Source organism: Xenopus laevis, chromosome 2S (genome assembly GCF_017654675.1).
Source record: "Xenopus laevis strain J_2021 chromosome 2S, Xenopus_laevis_v10.1, whole genome shotgun sequence".
NCBI classification, from domain to species: Eukaryota; Metazoa; Chordata; class Amphibia; order Anura; family Pipidae; genus Xenopus; species Xenopus laevis.
Window position 1 is genome coordinate 51,965,790 of NC_054374.1, and position 10,640 is coordinate 51,976,429.

Genomic DNA, 10,640 nt, shown 5'->3' on the forward strand with positions numbered 1-10,640 from the left:
TTGGTACCACGATCAGATCTGATAGTTTTGACTTGACCACATATAGCTAAAAACCTTCTGAAAGAATTTATAAAGCTTGAAGTGTCCATGGATTCTATCACTTCAATATGAATGGCTCTGATATTTAGACAAGTAAAAAGAACTGCCCATCTTTTGCTGTCGGCAAAGCCTCCTCGTGTACGTCTTGAGCAGACTGTCCATGGCCCAAATACATCAAGGCCAATGTGAGTGAATGGTGGATCTGTTCTCAGTCTATCAGGTGGCAAATCTGCCATTTTTTGTGTTTCACAAGTATTTCTGAGCTTCTTGGATATGATACATTTAAAGATGAGACTACTCACACATCTCTTTCCTCCTGTTATCCAGTATCCTGCTGAGCGGACGGCTCCTTCTGTAATGTGGCGCCCTTGGTGTTGCGAATGGATGTGATAGTGACGAACAATGAGTGTAGCAATGTAGTGATGACCAGGCACAATAATTGGATTCCTTTCTTCTGGTCCTAGGTCTGCATTTCTCAAGCGACCACCTACTCTCAGTAGTCCATTTTCATCTATGAAAGGGTCCAATGCTCTGAGAGGACTATCATTTGGCATGCCTTCCTTTTCTAAAATGCTCTGTATTTCTTTTGCAAAAGTCTCTTTTTGAACATTCTGTATGATGACTGTTCTAGCTTTCTTAAAGTCATGCACCAAGTTTAGTTCTTTGCAAAGGTGCCAGCCCTTACAATGATCAAGTTGGCTGTCTCTTTTTTGTTTGAACAGATGCGCTACATGAATGAGGTGTGCTAATGCTCTCGTCAAAGTATTCCAGCTAGAGAACCTGCAAAAACGTTCAGACCCTAGTTCTTTACCATTGGATGTTGTACTCAAGGTTGTAACTTGTGGACGAATCTCTGTATCTTGAGCCGGATCCACGAATGTAAAGGTTTCAGTCTCTAGTTTCAAGTGGTGAGAATGACTCAAGAAGGCTGGACCTGTGAACCACATAGTATCTTTCAGGTGTGCTGCTGATACAGATCTTGTGGCCAGATCAGCTGGATTGCTCTCTGTTGACACATAGTGCCATTGTTCAGGGAGAGAGGATCTTCTTATTCGCTGAACTCTGTTGCTAACAAAGACATAAAATCTTCTTTTCTCATTGCAAATGTAGCCTAAAACTATTCTGCTGTCTGTGAAGTAGCTGACAGAGTCTATATTGGTGTCAATTTCTTTTGTTATGAATGCAGCTATATCCACTACGAGGACTGCTGCACAGAGTTCGAGTCGGGGGACAGTAAGTTCTGGACATGGGGCTAACTTAGCTTTTCCTAGCACAAAACCTATGTGGACCTGACTTTCAGAATCTATCACCTTTAAGTAGGCCACTGCTGCAATTGCTTGCGTGGAAGCATCTGAAAACACACAAAGTTCTTTGTATTGAGCATTAGAACAAGAAACAGATACATAGGGTCTAGTTACCTGTATGTGCTTCAACTGGTGAAGGGACTCTTTCCAATCTTCCCATGACAGTCTCTTACCTTCAGGCAGGGGTGCATCCCAATCTTGAGTCTCAGAGGTGAGATCACGAAGAAGAACTTTCCCTTGAATGGTTACTGGTGCAGCTATCCCCAAAGGGTCATACAAACTGTTTATTGTAGAGAGGACTCCTCTTCATGTGAAGGGTCTTTTCTCTGATGACACTTGGAAGGTCAGGGAATCGCTTTTAAGATCCCAGCAGATGCCTAAGCTTCTTTGCATGGGTAAATCATCATCATTGAAATTGAGATCTTTTAAGTCTGTTGCATGATCTTCAGAAGGAAAGGCAGTCATTACATCACTGCTATTGGATGCTATCTTATGTAAGCGGAGATTTGAACATGCTAGCATTTTTCTTGTCCTGTTCAAGAGGTCAATGGCTTCAGCTGCAGTGGGTACTAACTTCAGACCATCATCCACATAAAAGTCTCTTTTCACAAATCTTTTAGCGTCTGCACCAAACTCCTTTTCTTCCTGACAAGCTGCTTCTCTAAGACCATATATGGCCACTGCTGGAGAAGGGCTGTTACCAAAGATATGTACTTTCATTCTCCATTCTATGATGTCTTGTGTAGGGTCATTGTCTTTGTGCCAGAAGAACCTTAAGTAGTTTCTGTCTTCAGGTCTAACTAGAAAACAATGGAACATCTGTTGGATATCAGCCATGAATGCAATGGTGTCCTTGCGAAAGCGTAACAACACTCCAAGGAGGTTATTATTTAGGTCTGGGCCTTTCAACAGAATGTCATTCAGGGATACCCCACAACACTGTGCACTTGAATCAAAGACAACTCTAATCTGTTGGGGTTTCTTGGGGTGGTAGACTCCAAAGAGAGGCAGATACCAACACTCTTCCCTTGGATTGAGAGGTGGCGCTATCTCTGCGTGGCCATTTTGGATTACCTTTCCCATAAATGCAAAGAAATGCTGTCTCATCTCAGGTTTTACTTTAAGAGACCTCTGTAGGGACCTGAAACATTGCAATACTTGTTCTTTGTTATTTGGTAGCTGCTTTCTTTGTGGTTTGAAGGGTAGAGGAGCTACCCAGCTACTGTCTTCTGCTCTGTAGAAACCCTCCTTCATTGTTTTCATAAAGGCAAGATCTTCCAGAGAAGGAGCAACCGTCTCATCTTCTGTAGTTCTCTGAAAGATACTGTGGCTTACATGATCCTCAAACTCTTTGCAAGAGGATTTGTACGTAGACACTGAGGATTGCATAGTTACCCAAACATTCATGTCATAGTTTTCCCTCACATTGTAGAAGTATGGACAAGGTGGAAAGAGGGATCTGCAGCTCTCTTCTGAGGTTCTGGTGTAAAGACAGTGTACTAAGTGCATTTGAGGCACAGCAACGGTAACGAATATTGTTTTGTTTTAATAAAGTCTTTCTCTCATCAAGGGACTTACTTCTGAAGCCTCGGCATTTGTACAGAGGATGAGGTTTGTGATGAATCGGACATCCTTTAGTTAAGTCCATGGTCTTGGCATCAGTGAAAGCAGCAGAGTTTCCTGTAGCTTGAGATACTTCAGTCTTGTGCACCCTGATGGAACTTCTCTGAGGGGTGTTCTTGTATCGGTATTTCTCTGGCTTGTTGTCACCAAAGGTCTGGAACGTCTGAGCAAACCCTGGGTCATTGTACATCTTTGCCTGTTGAGAGATAAATTGCACGAAATAAGAGAATGGTGGGAATAGTACATTATGTATTTCCTTGTACATGGTCCCATGTGATGCCCATTTCCTTTTTAGAGAATCTGGCAGCTTTTTTACAAGGTCTTCTATTCCTCTAGCGGAATCAAGATTATCTAGTCCTAGAAAGCAACCTTCATTTTTTGCTGCCAACAGTTCTATTACCAGATCACTGAATTCTCTAAGTTTCTTGCTGCAATCTCTTTCAAAGATATTCCCAAAGTTGTCAATCCTGTCCCACAGGGATTTTTCTATCTTCTCTGGAGCTCCATAATCTTCATTCAACCTTTGCCATGACATCTGTAGTCCTTTACAAGAATCATTGACATATACTGCCCAAATGCCTTTCACTTGTCTGCTGGACTCTGGACCTAGCCACTTCACTAGGAGATCTGTTTCTTCTTTGTATGAAAGGTGTAGATCCTCTATAGGATTTTTGAATGATGCCTTCCAAGCCCTGTAGTTTTCTGGCTTCTCATCAAACTGAACAAGGCCTGATGTTATCATTTCTCTGCATGCCATAAATCTCACTAAGTCTGACATCTGCTGATTGCCAGTAAGTTGGTCTGAATCAGGCTTAATAGGAAGCGCTGGCTTGACATCTGGTGTGTACTGGTATGCTCCCTATGGAGAATGACTGCCTCTATCAGGAACCACTGGTTGTGTAACAGGAGGATAGCTGTATTTATTAGTAACAGGTAAAGTCCTCTGAATGTCATTATAGTATCTGGCTGCAGGAGTTTTCACATCAACAGGATACAATTGTTTGAAATCCTTTTGTTCTTGTAACAGAGCACCATCTGGTGGTGGGGTAGAGGTAACTACGGGCACATTGTAGTCACATTGCAAAGGAATGTTCTGGAGAGGTATACTATGTCTACTATCACTGTCTCTGTATTCACTAAGCTTTTCTAGGCTTGGCATTGATGGACTGTACTCCTGTGAATGTTTCAGCACATATTCTTTAGTACGTTGCATAGCAGTTTCTGGTTTTACATCAGGCTGCATAGTGAATTTCTGACTTGCTTGTTCTGTAGTGTCAAGAACTGCATCTAATGCATCTGCCTTGGCATTCGCAATTGCCACCGTCTTACGTAAATTAAGAATCTCAATTGAAGCTTCTAAGCGTGCCATTTGAAGCTTTGCCTCCACTTCTAACCTTGCCTTCTCTGCCTCTTTCTCAGCTGCCAGACGAGCCTTGTCTGCCTCCATCATAGCCTCTAAGCGTGTCTTCTCTAATTTTAGCTCTGTTTCCTTCCCAGTAAATGTGAGTTGAGCTAGTGCAGCGGCAGCTTCTGCACGGAAAAGCGCAGCGTCAGACACCTGGGAGAGGTTTGAGAGTCTGGATGAATGTGACACCCTAGATCTGGTCTTGATTGATCGTTCGGACATCTTGCCGTCTAATCTTGATAAGAGTTAGCACGTGGTACTATGTTAACTGAAGCTGTACTGTATCTCTGTGGTATTTGCTAATCCACTCTGCCTGTGGGCCTCTTGATACCAGCTGTTGTTTTACTGTGCTGTATTGCATCAGCTATGCGTGATGTTGTCTACTGTTCTGTCCTGCTCACTGTCTGAAGTAAGATTGACAGGCAGATAACCCTTCTTCAAAGTACCACACTGTGTAAGTTGTTAACTTGTTTAATGGGTATTTAAAGATGAAAGGGTAAAACTGAAATACATACAAATAAAGAGGTATAAGAGGCTGGACTGGTAAAACAATATACATACAGTACACATGCATATACATTACACAGATGTAATAAATCTGTTACCAAACAGAAACAAACCTCTCTATCTAAGATGCAAAAGCTGAGTATATTAAACAAATAGAACTGTATACACTCACCAACAATGCTGCATAGGGCCTGTTTAGCATGGAGAAAGCTGAAAGCACATGAGATGAACTGCACAGGCTGGAAACACCTACTTCCTGTGACCTGGAGTTATGACATCAGAGGTCAATAACTAACTTTATTAAACAAATAACTAACACCAGGAAATATCTACAAGTGTCCAGTAGATGGAGCTGAAGGACTGCTCATACCTGTAATCAAATGAAAAGACATATACCTGTCCTAACAGTACAGGGGGCATTCATGTCTGATGAAGAGGAGGAGGTCATGTCACAGCCCACATCAGTAGGGGATATTGGGCAGGGTCCCCTTATGGCAGGGCAGCAAGTTGCTGGTGTGGGGTCAGACACCAGCATGCTGGATGTGGGTATTGATGCCATGTATGAGGCAGGGTCTGGTCTGGGGGAGGACGATGACAGGGACAGACCCTGGGAGCCGGCTCCAGAGGATAACAGCAGCAGTTCAGGGGGGGAACTGTTTGTTGTTGATGAGGATGAAGAGCCGGCTCCACCGACCACTGCTAGGGGGGGCAGGCAACAGGGCAGCACTGCGCCTAGGTCCAAAGCCTATGGGCGTACGGGTGGGGACCATCCCCAACCCTCCACAGCAGGCAAGGCAGTGGCCCGCACTTCAGCAGTGTGGGCTTTTTTCACGTGCCATGCAGAGGACCAGGCAGTAGCAGTGTGCCAGCTCTGCCGGCAGAAGGTTCGAAGGGGGCAGGCAGGGTCACATATGAGAACATCAGCTTTAAGTTCCCATATGAAACGTCATCACAGGATGACGTGGGAGCAGCACCAAAGTGGCAGGGCACCGGGGGGCAGCGGTGCTTCCTGTCCACCTCCTCCCATTCCTCAGGGAAGAGGTGCTAGCTCCCCAGACCCTGCAGCAAGGGAAGAGGATTCTGGGGCTCACAGTCAGAGGCAGCCACTGTGTAGCTCAGCCTCTTCTGCAGCCTCCTCCTCCTCAATGCGGCCCCTGTCCCGCCAGGTTTCCCTCCCCCAGTTCCTCACCCGCAAGACGCCTCTTTCCCCCAGCCACCCCCAAGTGCAGAGGCTTAATGGCTGCCTGGCAAAACTTCTGGCAGTGCAGCTGCTGCCCTATCAGCTAGTCGAAGCAGCCCCCTTCCGACAGCTGATGGCTTGCGCTGCCCCTAACTGGCGGATCCCCAGCCACCATTATTTTGCCAGGAAGGCTGTCCCTGCCCTCCACCAGCAGGTGGTGGAGAATGTGTCCCTGTCGCTGGATCATGCTGTTGGCGGCAGGGTGCACTGCACCACTGACACGTGGACCAGCAGGCATGGGCAGGGGAGGTACATAACCTACACTGCGCACTGGGTCACCCTCATGAGTGCTGGGGAGGGTGCAAGCCGGGGTGCTCCCCTCAGGCTACAGGTGCCTCCCCGTGGGGTACAGGGCAAACCCCACAAGTCCACTTCCTCCTCCTCCTCCACTATGGATGAGCCACCCCTGAAGCGTCCCCGCAGCTACGCTTCAGTGCAGCACAGGCGATGTCAGGCTGTGCTGCAACTCCTCTCCCTGGGCGAGAGGAGTCATACTGCACCTGAGCTCATGGCTGCCTTCCAGACTCAGGTGCAGCGGTCGTTCACTCCCCGCCAGCTCCAAGCAGGTAACATTGTTTGCGACAACGGTCGCAACCTGCTGGCCGCCATCCAACTAGGGCACCTGACCCACGTGCCTTGCTTTGCACATGTCCTCAACCTTGTGGTGCAGCGTTTCCTCAAGAGCTACCAAGGGTTGGGTGACATGCTGGAGAAGGTACGTAGGGTATGTGCCCATTTTCGCAGGTCCCCCACCGCCAGCGCTTCTTTGGCATGGATGCAGTGGCAGCATAGTCTGCCACCCCACTGGCTCATCTGTGACCTGCCGACGCGCTGGAATTCCAACCTGCACATGGTGGAGCGCCTCGTAGAGCAGCGCTGGGCGGTCAGCAATTACCTGCTGGAGCACAGTGCCAGGGGTACTCAGGGGGCGGATTTGGGGTACTTTAGTGCAGAGCAGTGGCAGCAAATGAGGCAGCTCTGCCAAGTACTTGCCCCCTTTGAGCAGGCGACACGCTTTGTTAGCAGGGACAATGCGTGTCTTAGTGATGTGATACCCCTGGTGTTCCTCCTCAAGCGCACGTTGGATGGGCTGCTAGAGGAGGGTGACGTGCCTGAGGAAGAGAAGGAGGAGAGTAGGCCCCGTAGGCAGGCAGAGGGGGCTGAGGAGGAAATGGTGCCCGATGAGGGAGAGGAGGACTGGGTGACTGCGCAGCATGGGGAGCAGGGCACATGCCACCCAACCACCCCAGCTATTGTCCGCGGCTGGGAGGGTACAGAGCAGGGGCAGGTCGAGCCAGATGACCTGCTGCATCTGGAGGGCAGTCAAGAAGAGGTTGGTCGGGGGCACCTCTTTCACATGGCTGCCCATATGCAGACTTGCCTCCGAAGCGATCCCCGGGTCTGTTCTATCAAAGACCGGGAGGATTATTGGGTGGCTACTTTGCTTGACCCACGGTACAAGGGAAAGGTGGGGGAGTTCCTTGTACCCAGCCAGAGAGAGAGGAGGATGGGTCAATTGAGGAAGGCTCTGTGCTCAAAATTAGTGGAGGCCTTCCCCCAGTCTGACACTTCTCAGTAGTGATGGGCGAATTTGCACCGTTTCGCTTCGCAGAAAACTTCGCGAATTTCGCGCGAAATTCGCGAAACGGTGAAAAATTAGCGAAACGGCGCCGGCGTCTTGTTTTTGACGCTGGTGCCTGTTTTTGACGCCGGCGCCCGTTATTTCGACGCAGGCGTCCGTTTTTGACGCCGGCGTCCGTTTTTCCGAAAAATTTTTTTGAGGCCGGCGAATTTTTGCCACGAATTTTCACGGGCATTTTGCGAATTTATTTGCTGGCGGCGAATCGCGCAAATTCGCCGCAAATTCGCACCTGGCGAATAAATTCGTCCATCACTACTTCTCAGGCCTCCACTACTCCACACACCCAGCAGAGATCTCATGGGTGTGTGGAAGAGCTTTTTCGAGCCTCAACGGCCAGCAGCAGGCCCAGCCACCACCAGCAGCGGGTGGAGCATATGGTGGCTGACTACATGGGGTCAGTCAGCGTGCAGGATGCCATTCGCCCTGACGATGACCCCATGCATTATTGAGTCTCGAGGCTCGACCAGTGGCCAGAACTGGCACAGTACGCTCTGGAGGTGCTGGCTTGCCCCCCTGCCAGTGTCCTGTCAGAGCGTGTATTCAGTGCCGCAGGTGGGGTGGTCACTGAGAAGCGGACACGGCTATCCACTGGCAGCGTGGATAAGCTGACGTTCATTAAAATGAATGAGGCATGGATAAGCAGGGATATCCAAGTGCCCATTGCAGACAGCAGAGACTAGCCTCCTCTCCTCCTTCTCCTCCACAGATTTAGCCTCCTCTCTCCATTGCTGCCCATACTCTCCTCCTCAGTAGTATTGCCCATTCCCCATCTGTCTGCACCTGCTGCCCTTGCTGCTGCTGCTGCTGTAGCCTGCTACTAGCCCTAGTAGTACTGCTGCTGTGCTGCATTGTCGGCAAATTTTTTTATGGTGGGGGCCTATCAAAGCTCCTACTGCTATTAGGGATGTAGCGAACTGTTCGCCGGCGAACTTGTTTGCGCGAACTTCGACCGTTCGCGTCCGCCGAATGTTCGCGAACGTCGCGCTAAGTTCGCATTTTGCGTTCGCGTTCGATTCGAATACAAATCGTTCGACCATTCGACCATTCGACCATTCGAATTCCTTCGACCGCTAAAAATCGAACGATTTCCATTCGTTCGAACGATTGTAAGCATTCGATCGAATGAAAAGCATTTGATCGAATGCTTCGATCGTTCGATTCAAATGAAAATCGTTCGATCGAACGATTAAAATCCTTCGATCGTTCGAATCGAACGATTTTAGCGGGTGTTCGAAGTTCGCGAACTGTTCGCGAACTTTCGAATTTTTTGCCGGTGTTCGCGAACGACGTTCGCGAACACCAAATCGGCAGTTCGCTACATCCCTAACTGCTATCGTAGATACTACTGCTGCATTGTCGGCAAATTATTTTAGTAGTTGAGGCCTAACATGGCCTCTAAATATGTTTCTTCGAATACTGCCACATTGTTGGCTAATTTCTTCTGGTTGAGGCCTAACATGGCTTCTAAATATGTTGCTTATAATTTTGCCGCTAAATTGGCTAATTTCTTCTGGTTGAGGCCTAACATGGCTTCTAAAAATGTTTCCTCGAATACTGCCACATTGTTGGCTAATTTCTTCTGGTTGAGGCCTAACATGGCTTCTAAATATGTTGCTTATAATTTTGCCGCTAAATTGGCTAATTTCTTCTGGTTGAGGCCTAACATGGCTTCTAAAAATGTTTCCTCGAATACTGCCACATTGTTGGCTAATTTCTTCTGGTTGAGGCCTAACATGGCTTCTAAATATGTTGCTTATAATTTTGCCGCTAAATTGGCTAATTTATTCTGGTTGAGGCCTAACATGGCTTCTAAATATTTTTCTTACAATTTTGCGGCTAATGTCTTCTGTTTGGGGCCTGCCTCATTTAATTCTTCTGGCTCTAATATAGAGTTGATTTAAAGTTACAACATGACTGTTGCTACCGCTGCTGTTGCTACTAATGCCTCATTATTTGGCAAAAGTCTTCTGTTTGGGGCCTGCCTCATTTAATTCTTCTGGCTCTAATATAGAGTTGATTTAAAGTTAAAACATAACTGTTGCTGCCGCTGCTGTTGCTACTAATGCCTCATTATTTGGCAAAAGTCTTCTGTTTGAGGCCTGCCTCATTTAATTCTTCTGGCTCTAATATAGAGTTGATTTAAATTTACAACATGACTGTTGCTGCCGCTGCTGTTGCTACTAATGCCTCATTATTTGGCAAAAGTCTTCTGTTTGAGGCCTGCCTCATTTAATTCTTCTGGCTCTAATATAGAGTTGATTACAACATGACTGCCGCTGCTGTTGCTACTAATGCCTCGTTATTTGGCAAAAGTCTTCTCTGTTTGAGGCCTGCCTCATTTAATTCTTCTGGCTCTAATATAGAGTTGATTAAAAGTTACAACATGACTGTCGCTGCCGCTGCTGTTGCTACTAATGCCTCATTATTTGGCAAAAGTCTTCTGTTTGGGGCCTGCCTCATTTAATTCATCTGGCTCTAATAAATAGTTGATTAAAAGTTACAACATGACTGCCGCTGCTGATGCTACTAATGCCTCATTATTTGGCAAAAGTCTGGTGGGTGTCTATCAAGGCTCCTACTGCTGTTGCTGACACTACTGCTGCATTGTCGGCAATTTTTTTTGTAGTTGAGGCCTAACATGGTTTCTAAATAGGTTGCTTATAATTTTGCCGCTAAGTTGGCTAATTTCTTCTGGTGGTTGAGGCCTATCATGGCTTCTAAAAATGTTTCTTCGAATACTGCCCCATTGTTGGCTAATTTCTTCTGGTGGTTGAGGCCTAACATGGTTTCTAAAAATGTTTCTTCGAACACTGCCACATTGTTGGCTAATTTCTTCTGGTGGTTGAGGCCTAACATGGCTTCTAAAAATGTTTCTTCGAA